A 20,389-nucleotide genomic window follows, 5' to 3' on the forward strand; every position below is an offset into this window, starting at 1 on the left:
TGCTCAGAGGAGGGGCCACACAGCCAGGCGATTAGGTGCAGAGCAGGGTCCCAGGATCTAGGAGGCTTCTGGGTGGAAGAGCCACACAGAGACAGGCTTAGGGCGGAGCGAAGGTTCCAGGCCTGTGGGCAAATTCTCTGAGGAGGGGCAGCCTAAGGAGATTCATCTGCGAAGGGTGAGGCTCCCAGGCCCAGGAGGTAGGGCCGGACCCCTGGAAACTTTACAGAGGAAGGCAGCCCAGCCCAGGCAGTAGCTGTAAATTGAGGGGAACCTCTAGGAGGAAACTGACCAGCGAGACCTCCCCACTGGGTGAGTCTTCCCTGCCTGGTGAGGTTTCCCCACAAGGATGGTAAAACCAGAGACACAAGCCCAAACAGGCCTTGCCTCAGCCCACAGCCTAGGTCCCCTTTGGATGACCATTGGTCAACAAGTGGAGGCACCTCTGCCCACTAGCAGGGAATATACCCCACCTGAAGGCCACCACTCCTAGAGAGGCAGCTTCCTTGTGGAGCACCGCATTATCAACTTCCTCCAAGACTTCAGCCTACTGAAGGCTAAGAGGGGACATATATAGAAATCTTCAGGGACATTGTAAATCAACAGAGGAAATCTGCAATATCTCAGCGGTCCACTGATACCTGAACAATATGAGAAAACAAGGAAAGAAAATGCTGCAAACAAATCTAGATGTTACATCAATAAAACCCAATGACAGCATGGCAGAAGAAATGACAGAAAAGGAGTTCAGAATGTACATAATTAAAATGATCAGAGAAGCAAACGATGAGATGAAAGAGCAAATGCAAGCATTGAATGATCGCACCAATCGACAGTTAAAAGAGCAAATACAGGAAGCAAAAGATCATTTCAATAAAGAGTTAGAGATATTGAAAAAAAACCAAACAGAAATCCTTGACATGAAGGAAACAATAAACCAAATTAAGAACTCCATAGAAAGCATATCCAATAGGATAGAACACCTGGAAGACAGAACCTCAGACATTGAAGAAAAAATATTTAACCTTGAAAACAAAGTTGAACAAACAGAGAAGATGGTAAGAAATCATGAACAGAATCTACAAGAACTATGGGATATCATGAAAAGGCCAAATTTAAGAATTATTGGGATTGAGGAAGGCCTAGAGAAACAAGCCAAAGGAATGAACAATTTATTCAATGAAATAATATCAGAAAATTTCCCAAATCTGAAGAATGAAATGGAAAATCAAGTTCAAGAGGCTTATAGGACTCCAAATACACAAAATTACAACAGACCCACACCAACGTCACATTATAATGAAAATACCTAACATACAAAATAAAGACAGAATTTTAAAGGCTGTGAGAGAAAAGAACCAAATTACATTCAGGGGGAAACCAATACGGATATCAGCAGATTTTTCAATCCAGACCCTAAAAGCTAGAAGGGCCTGGAACAACATTTTTCAAGCCCTGAAAGAAAATGGATGCCAACCAAGAATCTTATACCCAGCAAAACTTACCTTCAAATTTGACGATGAAATAAAATCCTTCCATGATAAACAAAAGCTAAAAGAATTTACAAAAAGAAAGCCAGCATTACAGAACATTCTCAACAAAATATTCCATGAGGAAGAGATGAAAAACAAAGAAGCAAATCAGCAAAGGGAGGAATTATCCTAAAAGAATTGTCAAATAAAGGAGGAAACAAGTTGTGTCAAACAAATGAATAAACAAAATTTTAAAAATGAACCAAATGACCGGGAAACCAAATCATTTCTCTATAATAACCCTGAATGTTAATGGCCTGAATTCATCAATCAAAAGACATAGACTGGATTAAAAAGAAAGATCCAACAATATGTTGCCTGCAAGAGACTCACCTCATAGAAAAAGATACCCATAGATTAAAGGTGAAAGGATGGGGAAAAACATACCACGCACATGGACTCAGCAAAAAAGCTGGAGTATCCATCCTCATTTCCGATAATGTGGACTTCAAGCCAAAGTTAGTCAGAAGGGATAAAGAAGGTCATTTCATACTGCTTAAGGGAAGCATAAATCAGCAAGATATAACAATCATAAACATCTATGCCCCAAACAGTGGCTCATGTATGTATGTCAAACAAATCCTTCTCAATTTCAGAAACCAAATAGACCACAACACAATAATACTAGGTGATTTTAACACGCCGCTCTCACCACTGGACAGATCTTCCAGACAAAAATTGAACAAAGAAACCATAGATCTCAATAACACAATCAATAATTTAGACTTAACGGACATTTATAGAATATACCATCCAACCAAGAGTGAATACACTTTCTTCTCAGCAGCACATGGATCCTTCTCTAAAATAGACCATATATTATGCCACAAAGCTAATGTTAGCAAATACAAGAAGATAGAGACACTAGCATGTATTCTATCAGATCATAATGGATTGAAGTTAGAAATAAATGAAAGAGTAAAACACAGAAACTATTCCAACATCTGGAGATTAAACAATATGCTATTATATGATGAATGGATAACAGAAGATATTAGGAAGGAAATTAAAAAATTCTTAGAGGTAAATGAGAACAAAGAAACATCATATCAAAATCTCTGGGACACTATGAAAGCAGTACTTAGAGGGAAATTTATTTCATGGAGTGCATTTAATAAAAGAAGTAAAACTCAACAAATAAACAACCTAACACTACAGCTCAAAGCCCTAGAAAAAGAAGAACAGACCAGCACCAAAAGTAGTAGAAGACAGGAAATAGTTAAACTCAGAGCTGAAATCAACGAAATTGAAACAAAAGAAACAATACAAAAAAATGACAAAATAAATAGTTGGTTCTTTGAAAAAATAAACAAAATTGATAAACCTTTAGCCACACTAACAAAGAGAAGACGAGAGAAAACCCAAATCACTAAAATTCGGAATGAACAAGGAAATATCACAACAGACAGGATTGAAATACAAAACATAATTAGAAGCTATTTTGAAAATCTATACTCCAACAAAATAGAAAATTTCGAAGACATCAACAGGTTTCTAGAGACATATGAATTGCCTAAACTGAATGAGGAGGACATAAACAATTTAAATAGACCAATTTCAAGTACTGAAATAGAAGAAGTCATCAAAAGCCTACCAACAAAGAAAAGTCCGGGACCAGATGGGTTCTGAGTTCTACAAAACCTTTAAGGAAGAGCTCATTCCAATACTTCTCAAAGTATTCCATAAAATAGAAGAGGAGGGAACCCTCCCAAACTCATTCTATGAAGCCAATATCACACTGATACCTAAACCAGACAGAGACTCATCAAGGAAAGAAAATTTCAGACCAATATCCTTAATGAACATCGACGCAAAAATTCTCAACAAAATTTTAGCAAATCGCATACAAAAACATATTAAAAAGATAGTGCACCATGATCAAGTGGGTTTCATCCCAGGGATGCAAGGTTGGTTCAACATCAGGAAATCAATAAACGTAATTCACCATATTAATAGACTTAAAGTCAAGAATCACATGATTATTTCAATAGATGCAGAAAAAGCATTTGATAAAATACAGCACCCCTTCTTGCTCAAAACACTAGAAAAAATAGGGATAGTGGGAACATTCCTTAACATTGTAAAGGCCATTTATGCTAAGCCCATGGCTAATATCATTCTAAATGGTGAAAAACTGAAAGCATTCCCCCTAAAAACTGGAACAAGGCAGGGATGCCCTCTTTCACCACTTCTATTCAACATCGTTCTTGAGACTCTGGCCAGAGCAATTAGACAAACCAAAGAAATTAAAGGGATACGAATTGGAAAAGAAGAACTCAAACTATCCCTGTTCGCTGATGACATGATTATATATTTAGAGGAATCTGGAAATTCCACCAGAAAACTCTTAGAACTCATAAGTGATTTCAGTAAAGTAGCAGGTTACAAGATCAATGCCCATAAATCCAACGCATTTTTATACATAAGTGATGAATCTTCAGAAAGAGAAATTAAGAAAACTACCCCATTCACAATAGCCTCGAAAAAAATAAAATACTTGGGAATCAATCTCACAAAAGAGGTGAAAGACCTCTACAATGAGAACTATACAACACTAAAGAAAGAAATTAAAGAACACCTTAGAAGATGGAAAGATCTTCCATGTTCTTGGATAGGAAGAATTAATATTGTCAAAATGGCCATACTACCTAAAGTGCTATACAAATTCAATGCAATTCCAATTAAAATCCCAATGACGTACCTTACAGAAATAGAGCAAGCAATCATGAAATTCATCTGGAAGAATAAGAAACCCAGAATAGCTAAAGCAATCCTCAGCAGGAAGAGTGAAACAGGGGGTATTGCAATACCAGATCTTCAACTCTACTACAAAGCAATAGTAACAAAAACGGCATGGTATTGGTACCAAAATAGAAAGGTAGATCAATGGTACAGAATAGAGGACACGGACACAAACCCAAATAAATACAATTTTCTCATACTAGACAAAGGGGCCAAAAATATGCAATGGAGAAAAGATAGCCTCTTCAACAAATGGTGCTGGGAGAATTGGAAATCCATATGCAACAGAATGAAACTAAACCCATATCTCTCACCATGCACGAAACTAAACTCAAAATGGATTAAGGACCTCGGAATCAGACCAGAGACCCTGCAGATTATAGAAGAAAAAGTAGGTCCAAATCTTCACCTTGTTGGTCTAGGACCAGACTTCCTTAACAGGACTCCCATAGCACAAGAAATAAAAGCTAGAATCAACCACTGGGACAGATTCAAACTAAAAAGCTTTCTCTCAGCAAAGGAAACTATCAGCAATGCGAAGAAAGAGCCTACAGAGTGGGAGAACATCTTTGCCAATCATACTTCAGATAGAGCACTAATCTCCAGAATCTATAAAGAACTCAAAAAACTCTACTCCAAGAATTCAAATAATCCTGTCGACAAATGGGCTAAGGAAATGAATAGACACTTCACAGAAGAAGATCTACAAGCAATCAACAAACATATGGAAAAATGTTCAACATCTCTAGTAATAAGAGAAATGCAAATCAAAACCACCCTAAGATTCCATCTCACCCCAATTAGAATGGCGATTATCAAGAATACGAGCAACAACAGGTGTTGGCGAGGATGTGGGGAGAAAGGTACACTCATACACTGCTGGTGGGGCTGCAAATTAGTGCAGCCACTCTGGAAAGCAGTGTGGAGATTCCTTAGAAATCTTGGAATGGAACCACCATTTGACCCAGCTATCCCACTCCTTGGCCTATACCCAAAGGACTTAAAATCTGCATACTACAGAGATACAGCCACATCAATGTTCATAGCTGCTCAATTCACAATAGCCAGACTGTGGAACCAACCTAGATGCCCTTCAATTGATGAGTGGATAAAGAAACTGTGGTATATATATACAATGGAATATTACTCAGCCATAAAGAATGATAAAATTATGACATTTGCAGGCAAATGGATGAAATTGGAGAATATCATGCTAAGTGAGATAGGCCGATCTCAAAAATCCAAAGGACGAAGGATACCGCTGATAAGTGGAGGATGACACATAATGGGGGGGAGGGAAGGGTTAGGGGGAGGGAAGAGTTAGGGTTAGGGAGGGGGGCAAGTATGGAGGAAGGAACTACTGTATAGAGGGTAAAGAGGGGTGGGGGGAAGGGAAAAAATAACAGAATGAATCAAACAACATTGCTCTATGTAAATTTATGATTACACAAATGGTATGCCTTTACGCCATGTACAAACAGAGAAACAACATGTATCCCATTTGTTTACAATAAAAAAAAAAAAAAAGAATACAAGAAAAAGTGTTAGTAAGGATGCAGGGGAAAGGTACACTCACATATTGCTGGTGGGACTACAAATTGGTGCAACCACTTTGGAAAGCAGTATGGAGATTCCTCAGAAAATTTGGAATAGGGGTCACCATTTGACCCAGCTATTCCACTCATAGGTTTATACCAAAGGACTCAAAATCAGGATACTACATGATATAGCCACATCAATGTATATAGCAGCTCAATTCACAATAGCTAAAATATGAAATCAACCTAGATGCCCTTTTACAGAAGAATGGATAAAGGTACATATAGACAAGAGAATATTACTCACCCTTACAGAAGAATGAAATTATGGCATTTGCAGGTAAATGGATGGAACTAGAGTTATCATGCTAAATGCAATAAGCCAAACCCAAAACACCAAAGGCCGAATGTTTTCTCTGGTAAGTGGATGCTAATCCTAATGGGTGTGGTGGGTAAGAATGAAGGAATTTTGGATTTTGCAGAGGGGAATGAGGGGAAAGGAGGATGAAGGCATGGTGGAATGAGACAGGCATTATTACCATATATACATGTATAATTACACTACCAGTGTGACTCTACACCATGCTCAGCCAAAGGAAGTTCTCCATTTGTATATAATGTGTCAAAATGCATTCTACTGTCGTGTATAACTAATCATAACAAATTAAAAAATAAAAAATAAAAATAAATTAAAAAATAAAAACCTAGAAACTAAAAAAAAAGTAAATGAGATAGTACATGTTTTTGTCAACATTCAGAGGAAATGGTAAAAATAACACTGTTTAAAAGTTAAAATGTCTTCACAACTATGTAAGATTTAACCTAGAGAAAAATATTGTGCATCTCCCAAAACAATGTACCAAAACTCGGTATAGTTAACAAATGGAAACAAGACATTTTTGTAAAAGAGGAAACACATAAAAAGGTAAATTATTGTTTAGTGTTATACACACACACATACACTCACACAGTGAATTTTTTAAAGACTAAAAGAACATACCCAAATTATACACCATATAAACCAATTGCATAAACATATTTGAATACATAAGAACCAGAAAAATTAAAATGTACATTACCCCTTTTATCCTATTTTGTGTCTCCATGAATACACTGGCTCATAATTATAAGCATTAGTAAGCTAACAACAGAACTCAAATATCCTTGCAGTTCTTTTGGAATTAGAATTTAAAACAGCTGAAGGACAAAGTTATTATTTAAATGGAAAATCTGTTGACATTCAGAACAAATACACCAACTAATGAAATACAAATAGGTCAGGATTTTTATATATTTTTATTTTTGTTGTTGTTGTTTATGTTTGAGATAGTTACTTGCTGTGTTGCCCAAAATGGTCTTGAATTCCTGGACTTCCATGAACCTCCCACTTCAACTTCCAGTTAATAGCCTCCACACTCATCTGAAGACATAATTAATTATGTATGAAAGAAATGACAGGTGAGGCATGCTGGTACACACCTATAATCCCAGCAACTTGGAAAGTTGAGGTAGGAGGATCCCAAGTTCAAAATTAGCCTCAGCAATTTAGCAAGACCCTCAGTAACTCAGAGAGAAGTTCAGCAAATTAGTGAGACCCTGTCTCAAAATAAAAAATAATTAAGTGGATGTAGTTCAGTGGTAAAGCACCACTGGATTATACCTTCATTACTGAAAATAAAAAATGATATAACTTCATAAGTCTCAACATCACAGAAAGAAAAAATAAATGTTACAGCATTCATAATAAATGAATAAACTGTGATATGTTTATATAGTAAATGATAGATGATTCGGTTTGATAAAACCATTTACACATAGCATTTATTTATAATTACTAAAGAAATTAAATAATGAACACTTCTACAGGAGTGAAAACAACCAAACCTAAAATGTTCAAATATAAAACTTTCACAGGGAAAATAACTTGATTTGCTCTAAAAACCATAATAAGAAAATATTAGAATGCAAAAGATGTACCTGGGGATATAGCTCAGTGATCTATCTTGCATGCCTGAGGACCTGAGTTTGATTCCCAGCACAACAACAAAAGGGTTGTTACAAATTCAAAGAAACACATTAACGAACCATACGAAATACAATATATTTTTGAGGTGCCAATTTTAACACAAAAACTGTTTTTAAAATTCAGTAGAGATATTACCTCTGTATTACACCATAAAAAATTGTTGATTTAGCCTGGCACAGTGGTGCACATGTGTAATCACAATGGCACAGGAGACTGAAATAGGAGGATCATGAGTTCAAAGTAAGCCTCAGCAACTTATCGAAGCCCTAAGCAACTTAGCAAGACCGTCTCTAAATAAAAATATTTTAAAAGGGCTGGAGATGTGGCTCAGAGGTTAAAAAATGACGCTGGGTTCAATCTCTAGTCTCCCCAACAAAAAAATTATTAATTTAGTGACATTTAGCAAACACTATGATGATCATGTATAAATAAGAGAAATGTCTCCCAAACTTGGGATATAATAAAATTCAGAAAAAAATAACAAAATAATACCAGAAGTTAGTTGGCAATTTGTCAATAAACGGGGGGAAAAAGAAATCAAAGACCATTATCAGTCTCTACTGGACCAATTTCAAGAAATCCTATTAGCATATGGAAAATTGAAAGTATCATAAGACATTATACTGTACAATGAAGCCAAAAGAAATTAAGAAATTAAGGCCAGGACAAAAATCAAAGGGAAAGTATCTATAATAATGATAAAGAAATCTGTACCAAGATCATACTGTACCTTGGTAACACATACAGAGCTATCTACACATTGAAGAATAGGAGCTTTTCCAAACAAATGTAATATATTTATAAGATTGTTTCTTGTTATATTCTGTATAGTTGAAATGTATTTGCATATCACCTATATATTCTATTAATTACATATTCAATAAAAAATCTAAAATTAGTTAATATGGTAATATTATACAAAACCTATTTATCAATTAGTAGTTTGCTAGAATAAAAATTATGGACAAGGGCAATTCCAGTAAATACACATAAGTCCACACCATTTCTTAGACTAGCTTGTAAGAAATAGTAACAAATAGAAATGAACATTCTTGGCACCCATTTCTTGCTTCTCATATACCAATTCCCATAATAAACCATATATCCAAAGGAAAAAAGCTGGTATCACCAGGGTAAGAAAAAAAATTTTGAAATTTTACATTGTTGTGTCCAGAAAATTTAAATGAGTATTAATAAGAAAGACTAGATTAATAAGAAAGACTAAGGTCTGGTCAGAAAATAAGAACTAACATAAGAATACTAAATAGCAAAATTTGGGACAATATCAGTAAATATAAAAATCACACTGATTAGTTTCATCCATAGAAAAAAGCAAATTTCCATGAATCCCTATTGATAAAACAAATAAGCGGAAGATAAAGAAGAACTCTTTTCATACTTTTTTACAATATAAAATTCCAATTGCACCTGGGCTTGGTGGCAGTAAGGAGATATCCATCTGTGGCCTGACACTGACTCTCCCCACACACACTGTATTTTATTATAGTAAAATACACTTAAACTTCAATATTTTAACAATTTCTATAAAGCTCTTAACTATAGTTCAAATGCATTAATTACATTTGTCCCTAATCCCAGCTACTTGGAAAGGTGAGGAAAGAAAATTGAAAGTTTGAAGCCTGGGTATATCCTGGTACTGTATAACAACTAAATAGAATAAATAAGTAGAGTTTGAAGCCCAACTTAGGCAATCTAGAGATCCTGTCTCAAAATTCAAATAAAGATGTTGGGGTTGTCGCTAAGTGGTAGAGCACTTGCCTAGCATGTGTGAGGCACTGGGTTTGAGTCTTGGCATCACATATAAATAAATGAATAAAATAAAGGTCCATCAACAACTTAAAAAATTTTTTTCTAAATCAAACAAAAATTTCAAAGGGGGCACCAGGGAAGCAGCATAGTGTTAGAGCAATCCCCTAGCACAGGCAAGGTCCTCTGTTTAATCCCCACTATCTAAAAACGAACAAAAAACTGCACTTAATAAAACACAACAATTTTTCTAAATTACATCTAACACCTAAATAGTAACAGTTGCAAGCAAGAAAGACCAATGTATTACGTTAGTAGATACAAATGTTATGTGGAATAATATTTGCAGTATCAGCTTTAAGAAATATTAATTATAACACAAATAAAGTCACATCACCAGCAACAAGATCAATAATATATTCCCCTTTTGCAATGACATGATAACAGCATAAAGCCATTTCTCTAGCATTCTTTCCCCCAAATAACCTCTATCTCAATCACAAAGATTAGACAAACCCACAGAAAGGGAGAGTAAATAGTCAGATATTTTGTAGAATGCTCTAAGAATAAAGATCATTAAAATAAAAAAATGGACAAATGACCAAAACAGGAGGCACAGGACAACTCTATACAACGTAGGAACAAATTTTCAATCACAGACCAGTAAAATGTCATTGACGCTAACAACACAAATATGAATGAGGTATGTGAATCAGTTAACATCATTATATCAATGATAATGCCCTGATTTAGAGAACTAAATAATATAAGAAAGGTGGGGGCAAATATAAAATTACTATGTAGTACTATTTTAACATATTTTAACTCCAACAATTATCTCAAATTAAAAGCATTTTAAAGAAGTTATGCATGTATTTAATTCTTTCCAATCTTAAACTGGTCTCAGAGCCATTAAAACACTAATGATCTGACAAAAATAGAAGAAATAAAAAACTTATTGCTTGCAAATATCATTTCAAAAATTCAACATAAAATTTTAACATAAAGGGAAGTATAATATTTTATAACAAATTAATTTTATTCCCAGGGTGAAAGAATGCTCAAATGTTTAAAAATTTAAATTTTACCCTAATCAATAATAAATAGCTATAACATAAACTAATTAAATCTGCCACTAAATTCTGTAAAAATTCATTAGAAGTTTTATGAAATTACCAGTAAAAACCTAAGTAACCTCAAACCAAAAAGATTAATGTTAATGGCCAAATAATCAATTCTACATTCTAGTTTTATGTACTCTAGAAGAACTTCTCAGAGTATTTAATCAAGATTAATAAAAATTATAAATTATGCAAAGAACACTATTACATAGGATACAAAATAAGAAAATAAATTGAACAACTGATCCCAATCACTACAATGAACAAAACTTATGAAATATTATAGGAATAAAACAATTGTTCAACTGTACTGGCAGTATCCCAATACAATGATCTGATTAGAAATAGAAAGACATACCTTGAAGTTGGATAAGGAAGACTCAATTTTAAAGTGATCTATTCTGTAATTAATCTATTAAATTTGGTGCAAGTGAATTTAAAACTGCATTTTTCCAACTTGCAAAGTAATTGTAAGCATCAACTGAGAAAAAATGCAAGTACAGACAGGGAAAATTCTGAAAAAGAAGAGAAATGAGAACTGAATGGAATAAGTAAGAGAGTACAAATCATTAGTAAATGAACCGTCAATAGAAGATGTGGCAAACGAACAAATATACAGCTAATTAACATAGCAATTTTCTATGATTGTGACAGAACTTAGAAGAACTAACAGTAGAAGTCAAGGTAACTAATTTGAATATTTAATACATTAACAACATAGTAATGATTAATAGACAAAGAAATGAACTGACAAAAGTATTTGATGGAAAAATAAAAAGACAATGAAAATAAATGTATGCTACTAAGGTAAACATGTTTGTAAAGAAAAACACAAAACACAGAGGCAATAAAACATGATTATATTTCAACACATAATTTGTATACAACCAAAAAATAAAACACCACAGTAAAGAAAATGGAAAAACACACATATACACATATATACGTTACATATACATATTACAATATATGACATAATATTAACATAAGTATAAATGAGTTCTTATGAAACAGTAACATAAAGACCATCATTACAGGGAAATGATAATAAATAAGAACATGAAATAACACAAATGAATACTAACGTGATATGAAGATGATCTAGTTTAACAGAAAAAGAAAGCATTTTCTTTTTAAGACATTTTATCAGTGATTAATACTGATATCTAACGTTTGTACAGTATTAGAAAATGGGGAACGCTGATCAAACAATGGAAGAACTTACTCCAATTAGGAGGAAATTTTACTCAATTGTAGATTTTGCATATACTTTCCCCCAGCAATTCCAGTCCACAGAAATTATTCCAAAGTAGCTGAAAAATTCAAATTTATATATAAGGATGTTTACCTTATAGAAAATAAATAAAAATATACATATACATAGAAAATAGCTAATAAAATTAATAATGAAAAAAACATCCTAAGGATGAGAAGACTCCATTTAATAGCAGATAATATTAGGGTTCAAAATTAGAAGAAGAAAGAAATTTAACAAACAAAAGTATTAGCTGGGCATAGTGGTGTGTCCCTGTAATCCCAGAGATTCGAAGGCTGAGGCAGGAGGATGCAAGTTTAAGTAAGGTCAGTCTCAGCAATTTAGCAATGCCCTCAGCAACTAAGCAAGACCTTGTCTCAAAATAATAAGGACTGGGGATGAAGCCTACTGGTAAAGAACTCTGGGGTTGCCTGGGGTTGTGGCTCAGTGGTACAATGCTTGCCTCGCATGTGTGAAGAATTGAGTTTGAGTCTCAGCACCACATATAAATAAATGAATAAAATAAAGGTCAATCAACATCTGAAAAAAAAAAAAAAAAAGAACACTGGGGTCATATTTCTCAGTACCAAAGGAGGGAAAGAAAAGAAAACTGCTTCACAAGATTCTACAACCTTTAATATTTTAAAGTCAGGTTCAAATTATCCTGTCGTAAGTGATAATTATAATTGCATGCACTTCATACTTATGGAAACAATGAGATGAAGCCCTTGAAATTCCACCATTCTAAACTTCTCTGGACACAAATGTTTCTTCCATTGCACTTCCTGAGATAAAGTCCAACATCAACAAGAAAAACAATTAATATTACTAGGTAATAGAGTGTTCTGGGCTAAATTTTAGGTCTCATTTCATAAATGAGCTTTCTAAGTCCAATTCTTCTGAGTGGCCATTGCAACACACATTAAGTAACAAGTCTCCATTCATTATGCAGGAAATATTTTAGTTTTGATGAAGAAGGTGGTAGAAATAATGGCATAAGTTCCTTTTCAGTAATCACCTGAAAGGGCAAATAGAAAAAAAGAGATAAATTTAGGAGCAAACTTAGTATCATCAGCTAGGGTTATAAAGTTCAGCATTCATTCTATTATGAAAAATTCCTATCAGAATTTCTAACAATAAGGAGATCAGATATTAGCCTTCTTTTTGTAACTCATTAACTGATCCTCTGAATCTGATAATCTTCATGTTGTGTGTGCATTTGGTTGCTTGCATCTCAAGGTAATCATTTATATACAGAATTATAAAGATAAGATACATTAACTATACATGCATTTATACACAAAAAAATAAGTATGCCTTAAAATTAAAGAAGAGCAGCCAATATCAGGAGAAAAAATATCAACAACATTAAAAATATATAGGCTATGATGGAGCTATGAAGAGACTATAACTCATAAATCATTCTGGACAATGTTAAAAATGTTGACCCACAACACAATGGTTGTTACTGTGTAAAACTGTTTCAGGATTATTTGTTGCACAGCAATATTCAACCTGAACAGATGCCAATGCAAACGAGTTAACATCAAAGAGTCATTAAACTTAAGGAAAATAGGCTATATCAATAAACTTCTATCACTAAAGCACCCCACTCCCCACCAAATGAACACTGAATGGGACTTATAATCATACCGAAAGGGAGTACTCCAGAGAGATAGAAATGAAGAACACGTGAATCAAACTATTTCAACAGATCTTTCACTGATGGTACCTATCATTCACAGGATTAAAACCAAAGATGACAGAAGTTTTCCTGCTTGAAATTATCATCTGTTAACAAGGAAAATGAAACAATTTAAGCATATAACTCTAATGAAACTGCTAAGGTAGTAGGCTAATTGATATGCATGTTTAATATTTTTAGAAATGTCAGTTAACACAAACACTGTCTCATTAATCAACCCTGTAGTTGAGTTAACTTTAACATTAGTCATGACTTACTACTTTTCAATTATCAGCAATTATGGTGGTTTCCATAAAATTGTCCTTTTATCACAGCATTGTTATTTGTGAAAACAAATACATTGTCAATTTCTTAATTAGGCATTTGGTCATTTTCTTCACTTCATTAGTTATGTTATAATGGTTGGTCATAAGGAAGTAAAATAAACAAATGGGTACATTGTGTGCACACACACCACACCTTCACTAAGGCAACCTACCTCTTGAAAAACTAATTCAGGGCTATTGAAGTAGTCAGTGGTAGAGTGTTTGCCTAAGATACATAAAGCCTTGTATTCAATCCTCCCAAACTGCAAAAAAATAAAAAGGACAAATATGTTTACTAATATTACACGTCCCAAAATTCCAAAGGACAATGTCTACACCAGTACTAGTTTCCTGAGTTTAGGTAATGTCTCACACCAAAATGGCACCAAAATTCTCTTACCTGTGATTTGCAGTTAAGACCTATAAATTAAGGACTCCAAAGAAAAATAATTCCACATGAGTTCATCAGCTGTACTCAGGTTACCCTCAACAGTCTTTCATCACAAACACCTGAAAAATACAGTATCCAAATGAGCAATGGTTAAATACAAACCAAGCATAAGAACATATAGAGTAACACTGTGTTGATAAGGCATATTCAATAAGCAAACATAATTAAAACACTTTCCATTTTAGCCAACATGGTTAGCATAAATGATGAAAATATTCAAATATTTTCCCTGCTAATTTTGCGTGGTTTATAAAATCCTAAAAAGTTACTTGAAATCCTTCAGAAAGAAGGAACCATAGTAAAAGAAAGCAAACAATATATTCTTCATTCACATCACAATTAAAAAGGGGGGCTGAAAATGTTGTGGTAAAGTAAGTGCTTAGCATAACTTTCTACTTATACCAATCGCAACATCTCCTACAACATCTTTATCTAGTTAGTACCCACAAGTATGACCTTGTTATTAAAATTTACTCACTTCATAGAAATTTTTAGTTATGCTTTTTTTTCCTCATGTGTTAATCAAAATATAATTGCTTGGTACCTACCTAAAATTCCATCTTCTTCCTTCTTTTCTTGGATAATCCAATACTATTTATTGTCTTAAGTTGCATATTCTTCTTGAAATCATTGAAAAAAATCATTCACAAGGGCCTCTAGGAATACAAAGTTGGATATGACAACCCAATGCTCCAACGATGGTAAGAGGCAAGAATGAAAATAGGTACAAACTAATTGTCTCTTTAACATTTCCTTGTTTTTTAATTGTTCATTTTTTTATACCTCTATAAAAATTAAAAGAGGTCAAAAAAAAAAAAAGTCCTTCTATTCTCTTATCTCTACAGGGGACTATTAAGGTTCTACCATATTCTTCCGGACAATTTTTCTATTTTCATTAGACATGTTCATTTTAGATTTTTTTCAAGTAGCAATTTACGAAGATGTACGCATCTTGATTTTTGTCACATATAAAAAAATTTCAAACAGAATGATGAAATAGCATTTTAACAATGAGAAATATTACCTCACTATAAGAATGTCATTACCAAAGTGTAATAAACATTTTATAGTTAACCATTAATATTTCAGCTAGAATAACGAGGCATAGGCATACAAATCTATAAGCAAGCAATTATTTGATGCCTGTTCAATTCAAAACATTGCAAAACATACTTCAATATTGAAACATCTCAGTGCAAAAGTTACATTCATATTGAATAAGCTATAAGTACGATCTTTCTTTCACTGACTGATATTTCAGTTGTTTACATTATGTTTTTAAGATTAAACAGAATATTTTCTTTCTGGCAAATATTTGAGCATTGGAATAGTCAATCATTACATTTAAAATATTTTATTTACTCCCAGGATTTGACGATCTATACCAAATTCTATTCAAAAAGTAAGGATCTATACTTTGGTCAACATCAGAATTCTTATAAAAATAACCCTATTTTATAACAGGTAACACATGACTTGCCTCTGATTATCACATACATGAATTATATATGTATGTATCACAAGAAAATTTCAAAAAACTGTCAGAGAAACCAAACTATTCATAATCGCTTTTTGTTCTCACAAAGATGTACAAACATGAAAACAGATTTGGAAATCAAAGTTATAGAGCTTAGTATTTACTATAAAATTACCATTTAGTTAGACATAATAAAAAATGGGATTCTTGAAATACATGCAAGCTTAAAATATACTAGTTTCGTCATTTGTAAAATAAAGGGTCTGGGGAGATAGTAGTAGAGCACATGCTTATCATTCACAATTCTCTGGGATCAATCCCCATCACTGAAAAAACATAAAAATTAAAGTAAAATAAAATAAAATATAAAGCACTAAGCAAAGAAATTAGAATAAAGTTAATACACTGGAATGAACAATATCCCAACTATATGACTAAAACATGATTTTAAATGCATATATATGCAAAAATTTTCAGAGAATAAATATAGCAAGGTAACAATAACTGTATCAATCTTTTCCTTCTCAATTTGTCCCTTTTTTTAAATTAGAATTCCCTTCTCATAGCTTCTACTTGCTACATGAAGACAAAACTGTATACCAGGGTAATTGTTTGTTTAAATATATAATACACACAAACACTAATAATCCCGATCAGTAAGGAAATACAGACACAATTAACTATTGTTGTCTCCCAAGACAGAGAAATGTTAGTCTTAGCATTAATTACCCAATGGATTGTAACAGCAATTACAGCAATCATTTTATGGAACTTTACAATGAAATATTTACAGATTTATACTTTCTTGAGACTCCAGTCATCTGTCAAAACTAGTTACTTTCAAATGACAAGGGTAACCATTATTTACAAAGTTGTCTTGAATTTTGTCATGCAGTTCAAGTACATATAATACTATATTAAGTCAAAGAGGTAGAAGCAAATTATCCTTATAAAAGGCATTTCCTACAATGATTATAAAAATATATTATTATAATGTAGCAATACAACTACGAAATTATGTTTTGGGGTTTTAAGTATATAACACAAGCAAATAACTATGGTTAAAATGTATTATTTTTCTTTTGATGAGAACTCAAAGTTTAAAATACACATCTTTTTAACCTTTTCCTTCCCATAAGTCTATAAATAGATAAAATGCATAGACCTGAAGAAACCCACAACTTTGTGTATTTCATTGGCAAAAAATTGCAGCAAACAATGAAACCATGATATTTTACAATGACTTATTTACAAAATTATACTTTGTGTGAGACTCTATACATCTAGAAGGACAACTAGATGTTGAAAATTAAAATTTTGTTTTTTTACTATTTACAAAGTTGTCTTGAATATTGTCATGCAACCAAGGGAACACATACAGAACACTGTATAGTTCCAAGAGGTAGTACAAAATCTCTTTAATCATTTCAATCTTGAATGTTGATAGCAAAGAAAAAGTTTGGAACATCCAGAATGGCCAACTGGATTTATCTGTCATTTTATTTAAATATTTTTAACGATCCAATTTTAAATATGGCAATCTGTACTTCCATGGAAGTGGGGTTAGTTGCATAGTGTCTTCCTATTTTATTATTTTCTATTTCTAACACCCAGATTAATATATGATAATTTTCTAGCTCCAAGAGCTAATTATGAATGACCAACTTAACAGCCACATTAACCACATATGACTAAAATACTAATAAATTTACAATACATTTTAAAAATTCATACTTTGTGAGACTCTTGAGACACCTAGAAATACAACATGTTTGAAAATAAATATTTCATTTACTCATTATTTATAAAATTGTGTTTTTTGCCATGTAGTAAATACAAGAACAATGTAATTTAGAAATACTGTAAAACATGTAAGAAAAATGAATTGTATCATGAACCTAAGTTAAACAAAATAAGATATAGCTATCTGTTACATAGACACATTATATTTACTTAAAATGGATACCCTGCAAGGATCATAATCTAATTTTACTTGCAAATACATGTGGTAAAATATTGCTATCTTCTCTAACATGACAGTATATGTACTAATAACATGCAAGCAGAGGCTTGTTAATGCAATGTACAAGTGATTTGTATAATCACAGAAATATATTCAAGTTTTCCCAAAAGGTGAAATAATACTTTACCATTAAAAGAAAAATGTTTTCTCTCTTTCCACTTCTCATCAACTCACATGCATCTAAAAAAGCTGAAATAGTATAGAGCAACTATTACAAACATAGATATTTAATAAACCCCAGAGCTACCCACCTAGTGCTATCAAAATCAGTTATAACTAGTTATAACATTTCATTTAGTTAAAAAGTTTAACAAGTAAGGGTTGCAATATATAAATGTTGACCATCTCTACCAAAACAAAAAATAGATGTAAGCAAAAGGATTCTACCTTAAAGATATGGTCATAAAAAATCCATCCTTTTCCACATACTTCCAACAATAAATTTTAATATGTACAAAAATGCATGCATATATTAATAAAAAGACTATTTTTCAAAATGTATATGTATCAGTAATGCCATTATGTGGGAAAATGTTCAAAATGTATAAATTTATATTTTTATATGTAGACACATACCCACATACCTACATTCATACACAAACATATCAACAAACACAGATGTGATACTCTAGCTCAACACAGAGTGTACTCATGCCTCCTCAGAAAAAAATAAGGCAAAAAAACTAAAGTACAGAGGGAATAAATCAATTCACAAAATGATGATTCTGATCACAAATAATGATTCATAACATGTATATGGAGGACTTAATTGCAGGAAGGATTTCAGAAGTCATAGATTTCTTGAAACATGTTTTAAAACAGATAAACTACATACAGGTATCTGTCTAAAAATCCTACTAAACGGAAGCTTGGGTCTTTGAATTTTTTCAATTAACCAAAAATCCTTGCTATCCTATATTTTATACAAAAGGTAGACAGCATGTGAATATGTACATAACTAGCAGTCATATAAACCTCATCCAAACACCAACAATAGATTGGTGTAAGAAAAATTATATAAATTTGCATAATTTACAAATATAAATAGTAGTGCTTCTAATTAAAAAACAACTTCAAGAACCCAAAAAGGAATGAAAAACCAATAATTCTATCCTTTAACTTTTCAGTGAAAATGTTATTTCCAAAAATATAACTGAATATTGGAATACAAGTTTAGTGATAGAATTCTTGCCTATAAAAATATGAACAACCGAATTTACAAGTCCAAAGTATCTTAAAAATAACATTTAGGCCAGGTGCAGTGGAGCAGGCCTGTAACACCAGTGGTTCCAGAGGCTGAGATGGGAGGATCGTGAGTTCAAAGCCAGCTTCAGCAAAAGCAAGGTGCTAAGCAACTCAGTGAGACCCTGTCTCTAAGTAAAACACAAAATAGGGCTGGATGTGGCTCAGTAGTTAATGCCCCTGAGTGCAATCACTGGTAATCAAACTAATTAATTAATTAAATATATCTTACATATACAAATGAATAATGTACTTTCCCTTAAATAAGTCTCAAATTAACATGGCCTCTCCATTCCATTTTACCAAAACAAAGTGTTTCTGCCCTTATGTAGCAGTTAATCATATCTGTGATCTGTATGCAAAATAGCATTTATCTATTTAATAATCTACAAGTCATACCATTTCCTACAGCACTTAATAATGTTTCTATCCTATGACTTAATAAATGGTGTTTTATGTAAACATACAGAAATAAGTATGTAAATGCATGTATAAAAAACTACATATATATACACATACTGTGTACGATGACAATCCCTATAAATCAAAGATTAAAAATTCAAAGCAAAAGCAATTATACCCTGTGAATATTTTATACGAACAAAATCTCTGTTCACCTGGCTGAATTATACACAAATATTCTGGTGGAAAAAAAATTTCACTGTAACTATTTAAAGAAATGCTATGTTCATATATGAACAAACAACCAGTGAAACTCCACATCATGTACAATCACAAGAACAGGATCCTAATTAGGATAAGTTATACTCCATGTATGTTTTGTATTTCAAAAGTATACATAAAAAAATGAATTTAAAAAATTAAAAACTTTTTTTAAAAAAGAAATGTGTGTAATATGATAGCACCTGGGTTTTTAAAACAACATCATCTCCATATAATAATACAAATGTTTCAGTGACCAGTCCATGATTTCAGGTCACTGTCACTGTCAGAATCCATTAAAATGTAAGTATTTTAAATAAAAGAATTTGAGAGAAAATCCAAATTATACTAACTGTTAAAATGTTTCCTCACCTATGTTATTTGGCCATGTGGAGATTTTTTTGTTAACATACTTTTTTTGGTTAACACTTGCAATAATATTTCTACCATGTATGTATGATATGAATATGTATGTATCACTCATATCCATACAGGTGGATATATAATAATAAATGCTACATATAAGACCATTTCCTATTATATAT

At 32.6% G+C, this 20,389-nt stretch overlaps 1 long non-coding RNA gene across 1 annotated transcript in view; it reads right to left on the reverse strand.

The window, feature by feature from the left end:
- Positions 1-20,389, reverse strand: part of LOC306650437 — a 75,157-nt gene that overhangs the window by 33,654 nt on the left and 21,114 nt on the right. The window contains exons 5-10 of the long non-coding RNA XR_013760928.1: positions 14,988-18,128; positions 14,389-14,498; positions 13,632-13,769; positions 12,682-12,996; positions 11,949-12,036; positions 11,082-11,238 (exon numbers count right to left, since the gene is read on the reverse strand). This is a non-coding gene — a long non-coding RNA (uncharacterized lncRNA). The remainder of the gene's footprint in view (positions 1-11,081; positions 11,239-11,948; positions 12,037-12,681; positions 12,997-13,631; positions 13,770-14,388; positions 14,499-14,987; positions 18,129-20,389) is intronic.

This window comes from Sciurus vulgaris (genome assembly GCF_902686455.1).
Source record: "Sciurus vulgaris genome assembly, chromosome: 2".
Classification (NCBI taxonomy): Eukaryota; Metazoa; Chordata; class Mammalia; order Rodentia; family Sciuridae; genus Sciurus; species Sciurus vulgaris.